Source organism: Salvia hispanica, chromosome 5 (genome assembly GCF_023119035.1).
Source record: "Salvia hispanica cultivar TCC Black 2014 chromosome 5, UniMelb_Shisp_WGS_1.0, whole genome shotgun sequence".
In the NCBI taxonomy this organism is placed as follows: Eukaryota; Viridiplantae; Streptophyta; class Magnoliopsida; order Lamiales; family Lamiaceae; genus Salvia; species Salvia hispanica.
This window is the reverse complement of record NC_062969.1, coordinates 24,397,316-24,413,723: the sequence shown is the minus strand read 5'-3', so window position 1 is coordinate 24,413,723 and position 16,408 is coordinate 24,397,316.

Genomic DNA, 16,408 nt, shown 5'->3' with positions numbered 1-16,408 from the left:
CTTGTCTTCGAAGATGGGAAAAATTCGGCTAGGAATGCTGACTTGAAGTCGGCCCATGTATTGATGGAGTCGGCTGGCAGGCGCATGAACCAAGTGTTGGCCTCTCCTTTTAGGACAAAGGGCAGGGCCTTCAGTTTGTAATCGTCCTCGCTCGCTCCTGCTGGCCGCCTCTGTGCCTTACAGATTTTGCAGAACTAATTAGTGTGTCACACTATTTATATTCAAAGGATAAAATGCTCAAAGGGCAAGTGAGGTCAAAGCGGATAATTGAATTGAAGAATAAGCATACCAGGTAGGCTTTCTTTTAATATCCAGCACACTAGTGTGGATATAAAGCAAATACATTTGAAGTTATGAAAAATCATCTTTTCTCAAAATGGAGCTATGTTTCTTTTCAAAATTATTGTCATGCCATAAATGTTTTTTTTGATAAATGAGATTGAATGTCATGGAATTGAATGTCATGGAATGGAATGGATTTATGAACGGAATGGATTCACGAATGGAATGGATTTATAGATAGAATGGATTCACGAACGGAAATGGATTCACGAATGGAATGGATTCACGAATGGAATGGATTTATATATGGAATGGATTCACGAATGGAATGGATTTATGAATGAATGATGAATGATGAAAGAACCTAGTCTGTAGTCGAACTTTTAGCTCACAAAAGAACTTAGTAAGCTCGGGCCTTTTAAGAAAACCCCCGTGTGTTACTGTGATGGCTTGACAACTATATAATGTATGTTTTGTTTTCGGCACGTGTCCACTGAGTACACCAAGTACTCAGCCCTGCATGTATTTATAAATGTGCAGGTTGAACGTCAAGAGGATGGAGTGATGATTGGAGTCGATGTTGTTAAACAATCAAGTTGATCTCCCAACGGTTCGTGTCTTCATACACGAAGTCGTTTAGTAAGGACTTATTCCGCTGTGTTTTTGTGATGTGAGAATTGTAAAATCTCACCATCAACTCTGATTTATTTGAGGAGACGTTCATTCTGTTTTCAAGACCATGCAATGAAATACTCGGCTTCTTTGATATAAATTGACTTGGCCTTTGTGCAAATTCTCAAGTTCTAGCCCCTTTTCTTTCCCCGCTTCTTTAATCCCTCTTATTAGTCGGGTTTACCCGTTTTCGCTATCCTTAGCAAAATGCGGTCGTGACAGAGTGGTATCAGAGCCACAGTTTCCTTTCATGCTCTAAGATCCAAACTTTCCCTTCAGTCAAGATCTAGACTTGTTCGCTAGATCATTCCAAGTCATCGACTCGATCAACACTCCAAGACGTTCAACCAACCAAGTTGAAAGTTGAAGAAATGAAACTTTAAGATAGTTGAGACAAAGTGTGACAAAATTTTTAGTCAAGGAAACAAAAGAATCTAGAAGAAATAGGAACTTCCCTAAAGAATGTAGTTTAAGATGGGACTGCGAAGGATGAACCATAAATCCTGTAATTGCTTTCCTGAGCAACAAATTTTAAGACGATGATAGACAAAGTTAAGCGCGAAAGTGTGATCCGCAGCGATACGACCTTGTACACAAGAAGAGCTGACGCCCAGTGCATAAGGGCTCAAGAGGGGCAAATGTTGAAAGGGAAGACGAGGAACGATGCTATAAGAGAAGAGCACCAGATAGATCCTCACTGTGGCTAAGCCACTCGAATAAATCCAAAAGAGACTGTTAATCCCATTAGGTTTCGCGAGGCGCTATGAAAACGTTAGAAGTAAGATATGAACTTAGCTTGATGACGTTAGATCACGCAGTGTAGTGGCTATAGTTGATGACTTCCCTAACATGGATTCTTTTACGACGATTCGTTTCCTTTCGAGTACCATCGGCGAACTCTAGATGTTCCCACCACGTGAATGAAATAAACGATTTTAAACAGCAGTACTTACTTGGATTCCCAGAAAATCTCTTTCTTTGAACACCCTTAACGGAAATGTCTTCCTATCTGTTTAACACTCTTGATCGACTTGTGTTTTTTTTAGCAGGGTGCCAAAACTCCCCTCTTTCTATGAAAATTGTGACTCATTTTCATTTCAAAGATCATGGTTAGACATTTGCTTTCAGATACCTTGAGCTACTTACATTGCAAATCAATGTGCCACTCCTTATCTTGGGTACATCAGATCGCTATTCACTTTCTGTTTGCATGAGCACGAGCTTTGCTCTTATATTTTTCAGACATGCCGATTGGCGACAACTTTTGTTACTCATCATTAGTACGAGCGATATTTTGACTTCGCAAGCCCAATCACATTGTATTCTAAAGTTGTTTGTCTTCAGAACCCTCAGAACCTTAACGAGTGACGCATTCTTCTTGGAACTTCCGTCAACTCTGGTTGTTTTGCAAACACGTGTGTGGCAAGTTCTTTTTTGCAAGAATGAAATTTCTCCTATTCAATTCCACTATATGATTGTTCCGTCTGGGAAATTTCTTTTGGAAAACTTGAGAATTCTCCAATATGATTCCATTTTCACTAGCTTTGACATTATTGGAGAAAGGTCAGCACGATTTCATGGCAGTTGCCTACATTTCTATGCCTGATTCTTCTAGACCTTAACGTGGCTCAAGATCTTTTCGAATCAGAAAGGTTGAATTGACCATATCATTTGACGCCTATTATGAGAATTTAACGTTAAATTCGTTCCAAGACATGTTTGATTTCTTTCAAGAAATTTTCGAGCTCTGTGGTTTAGCTGAAACCTCTTAACCCATGTAATCTTCCAAAGGGACGTAATAAGTTCAATTGAACTTAGTCCCAGTTTCCTTTTAAAACAATCATTGCGAGTTGGCAATTTTAATTCACAGAGTCACACCAAAGATGTTATTCTTGCCACCTTGAGTAATTTGAGTACTCTCCCAAGACAAGGATTTCTTTTCAGTATTTCATGGATCTAAAATCAGTATCGTCCAAGTTAAGGCTGTTTGACTAAATTCCTAATGCGAGTCTCTTAATGAAGGTAAAGCCTTGATCCTTTTCACATAGCTATGAGAAATAAGTCATGATGGACAAACATGAGTAAAGATGATCCACCCAACGACCCTGTCATGCCGCATAAATTAGGTAAGGGTAGTTGATCGATGGATACATGTATAACAAATAGAAATAAGTGAGCTACGAGGAAAGGCCAAAGGCAATCTTGGACAGAAAAGTGCAACAGTTAAGGAATGAGCCTATCACTTCGGTGAAGGTATTGAGGAAGCACCACGGGCGAGATGAAGCCACCTGGGATTCGGAGGATAAGATAAGGGAGCGTTATCCAAGCTTTACGAGTAGAGCTGCGCAAATTTCAGGACGAAATTTTTATTAAGGTGGGTAGAATGTAACACCCCGAGTTTTCGTGCGCTAGTTTTAGAGTATAAAAAAAAATTTGGACGAAAAGACGATTGGAATTAAAGAACGAGGAAATTTAAGTTTGTAAACTACAATTATGGGAAGAAGAAAAAGAGAATATATTAGCACAATACTTTATGAAGATAATCATAGATTTTGTTAATAATATTATGCAAAAAAATCAATTAATTGAATTACTAACTTAAGTCAACACTTATTTAAATTTGATTTCCAATTACATTTGATTCACATAATTGTAGTTGATTTGCATAATTATAGATAGTAGTTATATTTGATTTATTACTAGTAATATTTAAAATAGTTCCATAATAGTAGCATATCATATGTAACTCCTAATTTTGTGGGAATAGTGGGATTATAAGAGCAAAACTAATTTATATGCGTGTAATTAGTTGATTAATTAACCTATAATTATATTACTCCACACCATATCATAGTTCAATAATTGTTTTTTTTCATAGTTCTATAATTTATTATGCATGCAATGAATGTAAGTATAATTTTATTTAGCCATTTAATTAATTAGCAAACTAGGCCCGGCCCAGCCCGACCCACTTACCAAATGGGCCCGGGCCCGGGCTGGGCTCATTAAAAATACCAAAACCCAGGCCCGGCCCGGCCCGCTTCAGACATGGGCCTGGGCCGGCCTGGGCCTAAATGTCAGTGGGCCTCAGAGGGCCCGGGCCGGGCTGGGCCGGGCCGGCCCACTTGACACCTCTATGCGCTGCTTTGACTTATCAACAGGTGCGGGTTTTTCGTAACCCAATATTCCTGATATCTTGGGTAGTAGTAATTAATAACTAGTATGGTGTCAGTTTTATTATTACATTGAATCGTGTGCCTGCGTGGTTTGACTATATCCCCAAGAGGTGTTCGAGAGAAGTTCTATTATTCGGAAACCCGGCCGGTTTGGATTTAATCCAAGAATAAATAGAAAAGGAAAAGTATATTTTGAAATACATCTCGTACTATACAAACTCTAGGAAATAAAAAGATATTAATTAATTTAAAGTCTATAGCAGACTACAAATTAATTAATGGATATAGAAAGTCTTAGACACGGGAAATAATATATTAAAGAGGTTAACCCGGATTGCTTGTAATCACGGATTGGATGGGCGGTCAGTATTTCTTCGATAGTGGCACAAGAAATATTCCATTGGCCTTATATTGAATTATGGGTTATAATTTAATTAGTAAAGAAGGTCCAATTGGGGAGGCCCAATCCAAGCCCCATAGATCCCTAACCTAGCCTATCATAAACTCTATAAATAAGGATGTAAGGAGAGGAGACAATACACAACACAAAACCCTAGCCTCCACACTTGGAATTTTCGGCCCTCTCTCTCTAATAGAGGAACTCGAAATTCCTCTTTGTGTGTTCTTGGTTTTCTTGTCTTCTCCTTCAAGATCCTTATAATTTCTAAAAGATTTATCCCAAAAGGAATTTAGATCTATAGAGTTAAGGGTCATAGGCTAGAAGATCTTTGGTCTTGCATTCACAATCAAGCTTCAAGATCCACACGTGGAGAAGTAGCAAGCCACTTCGATTCTTTGGAGAATCATTATTGTAAGTATTTAACATCATAATTTAATTTAAATTATGTGATTAATTGCGCAATTATATGTCTCTACATGTTCAAGCATGAAATTGAATCGATCCACATAATCTCCTAAATAGATTCTTTTGTGGATTTATTTAATTTGCAATTTCCGCTGCGATTACCCCAACAATTGGTATCAGAGCCATGCTTTTAGGCTCTGATTACTTGGATTTAATCTGGTTTTTTCAAATGTTCTTGGATCCGTGAAGAATATTTTAGATCCGTAAGTGAATATTCTAGATCTGTATAAGAATATTCTAGATCTATGAATTTTATTCTAGATCAGTAAAGAATATCTTGATATACGAAAAGAATATTCCAAGATCTATAGAATATATTCTAGATCTATTTTTAATATAGTTGCAAGAAAGAATATTCTAGATCTATAAGAATATTCTAGATCTGAGAGAATATTCTAGATCTTTGAAATTTTATTCTAGATCCAAGAGAGAATATTCTAGATCAAGAATATTTTAGATCTATGATAGTATATTCTAGATATATATTGTTATGTTCTACATATGTGTTTTAATTATGTCGATCTATATAATTTGAAAAATGTGATGAATGATTGTTTTCATGCTTGCAATATTGCGTGATTGTTGAATCTTGTTATTCTTCGTTTTATTGTAAACCCACGGGGGTTGACCGTGGTAGATTAGGGTTTTGTTTTTCCTTGTAATTTTCTTTTGTAAACAAATGTAATAGTTAGAATACAAAGAAATGTAATACAATGGAACAAACAAGACGAAGAACAAATCCGGCGAGGTAGACCTAGGCGGCGGCCGAAACCCTAATGGGCTCAGCCGCACGCAGATCTAGACAATGATGGAGGCGGCAGAGCAGCTGGTGGCAGGTACTGGTGGCGGCGGCAGATCAGCGGCATGGCAACCTTGGCGTCGGCTGAAACCCTAGCGGGCTCAGCCGCACGCGGATCAGGGTGACAGGGCGGCTGGCAGTGACGGCTGCCGGTGCTCGGTGGCGGCTGGGCAAGGCGACGGCACAGGCTGATGGTGGTAGCAAGTCAGCAGCGACGGCAGCCTTAGCAGTGGCCAAAACCCTAGCGGGTCCGGCCGCACGCGGATCGAGGCAGCTGGCGGCGGTGCTGCTAGCGGCGATGGATGCCAACGCTCGGCGGCGGGAAGACAGTCCCGGTGAAGGCGGCGGTGGCGCAGATTCCAAGACGGAGGCGGCGGCTAGTTGTTTTCAATTTTAGGGCAAAACCCTAATTAGGGTTTTAGATGGCCCGATTAATAGGCAAGGCCCAATGTGTGGTCTTTACCTAATTTTTACACCCTAGATATTTGATTTATTCAAATAGGGTATATATTTTATTTAATCCTTTTTATCCGGAGTACTATGGTTCATGGAATGGATAAAATGTGATTTATTTTAATTATTTGGTTTTAGACACTTAGTGGTTTAAAATCAAATAATTTATTTGATTATATGTGATGTGACAAAGTGTGCAAAATTATTTGCCTATGTTATTTACATCTTATGTGAGTTAAATATTTATTTGCTTGCATGATAATTAAATGAAAACCATTTTATTAAAATAACTAAGCGATAATTACGAACAGTCATGTTGTATATGGTCTCCAAGAATGGTATTCAAATGTGAAGTAAATTAGATAACATTTCGACCTTTCTTTAGAGGAGTTGTGTTATTAGTAATATTTACAGCTTTCATAAGATTTGAATAACTAAAATGGTTCTTTTAAATGAAAGGCATATTTCTGAAGGAATATTGTGACCAGTGGGAGCAATATTATCATGAAGTGAGCATTGTTTAAAAGATGTTAACCATGGTCTTAGAATCTCATTGAGTGGCGTGCGACCTTTCTTTAGAGGAGTATTCAAAGCAAGATAAGATTCTTGAGGACTAGAATTATGGTACTAGCTTAGGCAATATTAGGCAGTCATGCCATTCTTATGGTCTCTGGACTATCTGTCGGTATTGTGACCAAGAAAAACTTTTTAAAATCTAAATAATCCATGACATCTTTTGGTGTTTGTTTATTTAGCGTTTTAATAGCATATGTGATTCTCGAATGTTTTATGGTTTTACATTCTTTTATCATGTATGGTTTGTGTGAAAGATACCTTTTATTTTTTCTCAGTCAATATCAATTATGTCGCTTTATCCATTATCTGTGATCTTGAAAGAAAACTCGAAGGCCAAAATTTAGTAGACTGGAAATGTAAATGGATACGATTCTCATTGCTAAAAGCTTGAAATTTGTATTCACCAAATTTATGTCCTCCATTTCCTCGACAACGCTTCACAAAGAAAGTTTGAGAATGCATTTTATGCATGTACTCAACAAGTTCTTTAAGGAAGAATGTCAAGCTACTTTCTTGGAAGTAGTAGGACAAGTCTTGGTTCATACCGATGTTAAAGGGATATCCAATGAGGACGTTGTCCAGATTTTATTGAAAATCCAACAGAGATAGAATGTTTTGAAGAATCTTATGATTCGGTTACTCAAATAGTTCTATACTCAGTTCATCGACAATCCTAATAAGATGTGACTATAAGAAGGTTGTTACTGAAAAGTTGGAAACCTTCAGCATTGTATTCACTTTATTACTGTTGGAGGAAGATAACATGATGGTTGACGAATTCATTAAAGCTACATCTTTTCTATGTCTTAGTTTTATCAAACAGAAGACTAGTGATAAGTCGTATTCTAAGCCTTGGTTACTGATCAGTATGTCGTGAAATGCATGTATTATCTACAAAACAGTTGCTTAAGTGTGCAGGATTAAGCGATCCAAGTCAGTAGGAGACGATTCGGGTGACGCAAGTGAAAAGAGCGCTAGAAAGGGTGCAATACTGACCAGGATGCATGCCAGAGAAAAGGCTCGAGATGGATAAGAAGGATAGCTGGGATGATCATTAACAAGGGCAGAAAAGTCAAATCGTGAAGGAAGTCTACCCTAAAAACAAGGGCAAGCCTCCCTATAAAAAGAGCCACTTGGAGAGAGAGAAGGAGTTCGGTTCGGAGTTCGCAAGCTCTCGGTTCTCATACACACTTAGTAGATTTCTCTCTAGAAGATTAGTCCTTCAGCATTATCCAATCTCACGTACCTCGCCACAGCTATGGTCACTTGACGTCCAAGAGTCTGCCGGAGAAATCATCGTTCTATCGTTCCAGCCAATTTGTCGCAATAGTATAGCAGTATCACCGCCCGGAGTGGCAAAACAATCGTTATTTGCTTTTTAGTTTAATCTTTACCTGCTTTCTTCGTTGGATCTGTTGCAAACATTTATCTTTGTTGCCTTTTGAAGTACTTAGTGAAGATCCAAACGTTTAAGTTATGAAATTTCTATTCCGAATGTCTCTTTGGTTTGAGTTTGCTTCATTCTGCCTAGGAAAGTTAGATTTAGTTATCGCTTTTAATTTTTAAGTGCGTGCATGTATTTTCTTTCGAGTAAGCTAGATCTGTGGTTGTTGATCAAATTTTATAGTTATGTTTCAGTCTGAGTTTTCGTGCATGAATTTTCTGTTCTGCGCTGTGATCGCCACCTTGCATGTTAGTCAGTAGAGGCAGTTTACAATTTCAGCTGTTCATCTTAAGTTAAACATTTTAATCGATGCATCTTGAGTTTGAATCTGAGTTTAGTCATGGAGTTTGTGTTCATATGATTTCTATTAATGCTTGGTGAAGAAGAAAACGTCAAAATCAACTTTAGCCTTGGACCACTTTTACTTTTTAAGTTACTTTTGCTTTTGTCTCCCACTTTTCAGTTGTACCTTCCAGACCTGTCAGAAAGCCAACCAGCCACCAGATATGCCTTGTTGTCTAAATTTCCTCTTTTAGTAACTGTCTACTTTTCACATACCTCTGAGATACCTTGTCCCCTATTTTCACGAACAAAACCACATGCCTGTTATTTTCACGCCTACTAGTCAGTAGAGTACCATCTTTATTTCTCGCCTAGGTAAAATCCCAACCCCAAAAGCGTGGTAGCTAACCAAAAACACCCAGGAATATCACCACAGTTATTCGAACGTGTCCATCCTTGTGGGATTCGACCCTTACCTCCATTATACTAACCAGTAGAAGTGGGTTGAGGAAATTTGTTTGATACCAGGTTCCGGTTATCGTGCCAACGACTCAGCTAGGTCGGGAATCTCATCCTGATCATTTGGACACACCTCTGCATTAACACACGTTGACCGAGAGAAAACCTGCACTTTCAACTAGCAATGAAAAGAGAGAATAGTTGAATTGTCATTAATGTCTGCTAGAAAGCAAGAAAGACAAGAAAATTTTTGGTGAAGAAGCAAAGAGGAGATGCATTATAAGTCGGATTGACCTCTTCATTAGAAGGACAATGACTTAGGTAGCAATGCAACTTCTAAAAGAGAGTTCCAAATCCAGTTGGGCAGTTGTTGCAGTGGGATCTATTTATTTATGCTCACTTTATTGTTTTGAGTTGATATGTAATATTTTGTTGGTACAATTCTGTTTAGAAAGAATTCAGTTTCAGTTTCTAAACTTGTATATGATTGAGCAATGTTCAATGTCATTTTATAATGCGTGCATTATTGAAAAATGTGATTCGAACATTTATCATAGTACCATAGAAAAGCATTATAGTATCTAATCTAAACAATATAAATGCAACAAAATTGAGCTTTACACAACCATTCAACTTCTTAAACTATGAACGATAAAGTATTTGTGGCACTTAGACATAAGGCCAAGAAAGTACTTAGAGATTGTTCAAACTGATTTGATCTAACTCTAGTGATTTAGTAGCTTGTTTGTTAAATAGCTTGAAAGTCAAGAAAGTCTAGTTGATGCACTATAAGTTAGAATCATTTGATTCAGAATACTTATAAAGATGCAACGTAGAAAGACTAGCAAGTCTAATTGGTTTATACCATAAGAGACGAGCAATGAGTTAAGATCAGTAGTGGGAGTTAAATCCTAGTTGACTACTCCGAGCATTCTTCTAAAGAATGGGATTGTCATATAAGAAGATATCGAAGTCTCTCTATGATAAGTTCGATATATGAACAGTTTTACTCAATAACACCTTATCATTGACGGGATATACGTTGGAAACAACGAGTTATACCTTAAAGAAACTACCATGGCATCAGTACCTTCTACAACACACGAGTTGTGGACTAGAGGTAAGTCTAGTCCAACACATCTCAAGGTGTGGAGTTATTCCAACACATGTCTTGGAAAAGGTATCCAAGTAATTGGAGTTATGTACTGAGGTGTGTTTTAAGGTTATCTCAAATGATAGAAATGGTATTGTTGGGGTTTGTATACTAAAAGATGCTTCGAGCGTACATGCCTTTGTACAGTCAGCTTGTGCATGTATACGAGAAACGCCACATCCACTTGTTTACCTAATTATGAGAATAAATAATATAATATAATGGTTTATTATTGAAATATGATAAACAAGTCTAAGGCTTTTTACTAAGAAGGTCAAGTAGGGAAATTCGATGAATCTCCTCATGAGTTTTCCAGTAGGGGACTTGGTCAGATCTAGTAAGAAGAAAAACGTATTCACAACCTAGATAGGTTTTGGCTACCTATTGGTACGGTTGCGGTGTTTGTGATAATTCTCTATTACCTAATAAGATATTAGTAACACCGGTCTGGTAAAGCACTGAAAGGATCTAATTCAAAATGTATTCTTTATTGCTATCTACTGAAAAAATATATTTCAGAAAATTTTAGTATTTTCTAGTCTATGATATTAATATCAATATTGTTTATTCAATCAAACGCCACTTTGACTTATCAATATGTGAGAGTTTGTACGTAACTCAAGTTCATGATATCTTGGGTGGTAGTAATTGAATAACATGAAGGTATTGGAATATTATTTCATAGAATTCGCGTGCCCAATGTGGTATGATTAAATCCCTAAGGGGTGATCCCCAAGAGGTGTTTGAAAAAGGAATTTATTATTCAGAAAACTGCGCAGTTGGAATTTATTCCACGAATAATAAATAAAGTTTCAAACTAGAAAAACTCTTTGGAGAATTAATTTAATTCTAGTCACATAGCAGACAAAAGAATTAAATTGACGGATCAAGATAATCTTAAACGCGGGAAATATTATAAAATAAAATGGACCCAAGTTTTTGGTGATTTAAGTGAGAGTGCAATATTATTCTTTAGTGGAACAAAATAATATCTCATTGATAATATATTAAATCATGGGTCATTTGATTTAATTAGTAATTTATCTAATGGGTGAGCCCAACACTTAAGTCATTCCATGGATCTCCATCCTAGCCCAACAAGTCCATTATAAATAGTGATGAGATGTGGAAACCCTAGCACACCATTATTCACAACACTCCTCCCCTAAACCCTAGTAGCCGTCGCCAGCTCTCTCTCTCTCTCTCCTTGCCTCGGTTTTCGTGCCTTGGCACGTGGGAGAATTAGGGTTTTGTTTTGTTCTTGTTCTATCCTAATTCATAGGATTAGATCAAGACAATATTGAGTTTGTGATTGGGTTTCCCTAGATCTCTTCAAGACTATTATTGATTATTCAAGATCCGCCCACACGGATGGATGATCAAGGACTAGGGAATAGGTTGGAAGATTCACGGTCGATAAACCAAGGATCTCCGGGTGGTGTAGCTAGCAACTTCGATCCTATGATGGATCAAGAAGAGGTAACAATCGAATCTACATCAAATTGCATGATTATGTGTTTTTGATGTATTATATCTATATATCTATGTTTATTGCATGAAATTGGAGTCGAATGCATAATCACCTAAATAGATCCGTCTAGGACCTGTTTGTTTTCCGTGTCTTCCGTTGCGGTAGTCCCAACTCCCAACAACTGGTATCAGAGCCAATTTTTAGGCTCTGATTATGTATTTGATTAATTGAATTTTTCGAAAATTATAGTGTAAAAACTTGGGATTTTAAAAAATAATGCAATGTGTGTTGGATCTATGTTTTTCTTGATTTTATTTTTGGATCTATGATATGATGTTCTAGATCGATGATTGAATATTGAGATCTACAAAATATTCTAGATCTATGATGAACAACATTAGATCTATATATTCTAAGTAATATATACTAGATTATATGTTTGTTGATTACATATATGTATGTATTTAAGTGAATATATGTTTTTGAATCAAGAAATAAAGTGGTCCATGATGAAAGAATATTATGAATCTCGAATTTTATTTGAGTTTTTCACAAGAATATTCTAGATCTAAGCAAGTATTCATAGATCTATAGTTTTATGTTCTTAATATGCTAGAATGATTTAAATTGCTAAAAAACTAGATATTTAAATGTGCATATTTGATATGAACATAAAAGATTGTTACAAATTAAGAAACGATTAATTAAGATTTAAGATCGTGGTCAAGCGAAGCGACCACGATGAATCAAGTTAATTAATTGAAAACGAATAAATAAACGCAAGGGATTAAACCCTAGATGTGTTCTAGAACCGGGCTGCCTTCGTCAGGGATCCGAGATCCAGATCTGGTGAGAAAAAGGCGGCGGCTGGTTGGAGATGTCAGCGGGCAGCAGCTCCGGCAGCAACAGCATCGTCTTCGGACAGCAGCGCCGGGCAGCGGCTGCAGAGCCGCGTGACAGCAGCGAGCGAGAGGCTGGACGGCAGCAACTCTGCAGTCAGAGCAGCTCCTTCACGTTGGCGTTGAAGAGACGGCAGCCGTGGATCCTTGCTGATCCAGTCACGGCAGCAGCGTCTTCAGGAAGTCAGCGGGAAAGACGTCGTCTCCGGGCAGTTGTCTGATCGGACAAGGCAACGGACAGCAGCAACGCCCAGCAGCTGCGTCGCCTTTGGGCGACGGCGGAGGAGATGTCCTCGTTGGACAGCAGCTTCTTCTCCGGGCAGCAGAGACGCTCGTGGGCAGTAACGCTGCAGTAGCAGCGGCGTCTGCAGACGCCGGAATTCCTCGTTGCTGGACAGCGGCGGCTGGTCCAGTGGGAGCACGGCAGCGGCGACGCTGCAGTGGCAGCAGCGCTGGCAGACGCGGGAGGCGGCAGAGGCTAGACGCGGCAGCAGCGGCTGCTGCGTGGCCCGTGACGGCCCAAACCCTAATTAGGGTTTTGGGTTGCATCGTCGCGTCGTCTCATTTTTCATTTTCGTGTCGTTTCTTAAGGCACAAGTAATTTATAATTGTGGTTTAAAATCCTAAACCTAGAATAATTAAATATCTTGTGGGAATTAGAATGATTTTGCAATTAAATCAAGATTCTAATTTAAAAGAGAATAATTGTCTTCTTTAAAAATTTGCCAATTGGAATAATTAGGCCAAATAAATTGATTTAATTTGTTAATTAGTTGATTTTGATGGATTCTTTCCATCTAGATAATATCATGGTAATTAACATAAGGAAATTCAATATTTGTTTAATCTAATTTTTGGCTCTTCCATAATCGGATGGAATTTTTAAAGAATATTCTCACTATATGCTTTCATGTTTTATTTTAAGGTTTAATTGAAATAGTCTTTATTTTATTTGGTGTGTTGTGGAATTATTTCCTAGATATATACCTAAGGAAAAGACATGAATTTTTCAATTGTTTTAAACCTTCAAAATTTTCGAAAAATTACATGTTTAATAATTGGATGGATTATAATTGGAATTCAATTCCTAGTTCGAATTTTGTCTTTAATATGATGTAGGTGAATTTTATTTCATCTAGATAACACCAGTTTAATTAAAGAAGTGATAAATTCATTTGGCATTAACATGCTACTAAAATCCTAAATTATTAAAGTGTTAAATGATTAATTGGATTTTAATTGGAATTCAATTCCTAGTTTAATTTGAATTTTATCTTTAATTTTGATGAAGGTGAATTTGTTTCATCTAGATAACATCAAATGTGATTTAAAGGTATGAAAATTCATAGAGCATTAATTTTGCTATTAAAATCCTTAATTATTTATTTAAGTTGAATTTTGTCTTTAATTTTGATGAAGGTGAATTTTATTTCATCTAGAAAACATCATTTTGAATTAAAGATGTAATAAGATTCTTCTTGTCATGTGATTTTATGAAAGCTATGAGAAATTTAGTTCTCAAATTTAATTGGTGTGTTTTAAATGGATTTAGTCTTAATTGGATAAATGCGGATTTATATATCCAAGTGGGCATTTTAAATTGAGACTTAGCTAATCTTTTATGATATACACCTAGACATTAATTTTAGGATAAGGATGGATTAATTCTATCTAAGTAAATCCTAATAGTATTAAAAGGTAATTCTAATAATCAAGATACGTTATTTTAACTAATAATGTATGATTGTTTAAGATTGGACTTAATGTCTAGATAATCTTGTTTATGTGGAGATAGAATTTTAATTTAATTCTATCTATTTATTTTAGATGCTTAATTAAATGATCAAGTTTCGTCATTATGTTTATGTGAACCTTTTGTAAATGTGTTTACATGTTTTATTGATGAAAGATGGATATTTAATTTGAGTTATGATTTTATTTGTTAAAATCTAGTTTAACTCGTGCATCGCCTATGTACTTATTGTCTTGCATGCATAGCTAGTACATGTTTAATTATTCTTTGAATGTGGATACCTGCCTTATCTGCTTAAGTGATAATTAAACTATTAAAACCACCAACAAGAAAATATGAAGCGATAATTACAACACGTTTGTATATGGCCTCCATAAAATTGGTCTTAGTGCGAAGTAGTGACCGGCCTGTCTTTACGGGAGGAACATTACCAGTTCGTAAGTTTGGACTTCTCTAGATAAAGGTTATTAAAATCGTAAAATTAGTTTTTCAGTAATATCGCGACTGGTCTTTACCGGAGCAATATTGCTGCGAAATTATAAGGATTGTATTTTAATAATGCTTAGAGGGAGCTATAGGAGGAGGTGCTTGTCCGGTTCGACCTTTCTTTAGAGGAGTTCACACACAAGTAAAGAATCCTTAGTGCTTAATTTTATGGTTATACGCTTTAGCATTGTTAGTCAGCCATGCCATTCTTATGGTCTCTGGACTATCTGTCGACATTGTGGCCAGTAAAAATAATGGATTTCTTGCATGAATATGACACGGCTTCCTAGTAGAAGAACGTTTGTGCTTGATTTTTGTGGATGTAAAATTGATGAATTGTTTTGTGGTTATTTGCAATTCTTTGAAATTTTACATGTTTATATTATTGGTATTTGTTCTCAGCTTGAACGAAAGATGATTGACACTTGGGATATTTATTATGTCATACTTAGTTCAAGGAAGTGTGACTCTGAATTGTTTAAGGAATGGAAAAGTAAGCTTGATGTTGATCGTTTGATCAATGACTTGAGGTTGATTCTCAGCAAGAATCGTCCGCCCACATACCATCTACAAGGAGAGGACAAGGAGTTTCGTGATCAGTGGCATACCGCGGAATGTCATCTCAAGGGCTTCCTTTTAGCCGGTGTTGGCAATGCCCTTGAGAGGTTTGACAAACCCAAAAGGCCGTTGGTCAACAAGCCCAAGTGGTTTGAAGAAAAGTCCTCTAAGGTAAGAGTTGGTCGCGCTGTGGAGCATTTAAGGAGTGAGGTATTGGAAGAGGGCCATGATGTGGGCAAATACGTCCTAGTCATGCATGGCTATTTCCATGAACTTCTATTATCGGGGGGAAAGTTGACCCAGAAACCCAGAAGATAATGATCCTTGATGGGCTTCCAGATAGCTTTAATGAAGTCAGAAATGAAATTTTGTTTAGCGACAAAAGGTTTTCATTTTTGGAGCTTTATAACAAGCTTGTGATTGCTCAAACAAAGATGAAAAGAAGGGGTGGACTTTTGAGATGACCATGTTCAAGTCAGAAGAGTTTATTTTTGCTTTTATGTTTACATTGTTGAATTTTAAGAGTTTTTTATATTGTTTGGTTTTGATATCATATGGATTATTGATATGGAATTTTATTCCTAGTTTATCAATTGTGTTTTTGGATTATCGATGTCATTTTATAATGCTTGCATTATTAGATAAATGAAATTTTGATTATCCAATTATTTATGACATCAAATATAACATGGTTAATATCAAAATGTTTACTTGTGACTAAATTTGTTGATTCAATTATTATGAAGTTTTTTCTTCTAGAAATATTGATTATTAAGTTTCTTTAATCCTTAAGTCTTTTGAACCATTATTTTGTTGATGAGTCATCAATAGAACATTAATGTTCGACATGGATTCAATACAAAATAAAATGATCTTATGATCGCGTTTGTTCAAATAAAGGTGTGAGAAAAATAATCACAATAATTGATTACAAGACAAGTAAAATAAATTCAACTAGAAACAAGATAAGTATTTATTATAAATACTAGAAATTCTTGTGTAGTAAATATAGTGTGCACATTAAATTTATTTTAATGTTCCAAGCCTAGAGTTGACTATTTGATTAGTTATTGTTTTATT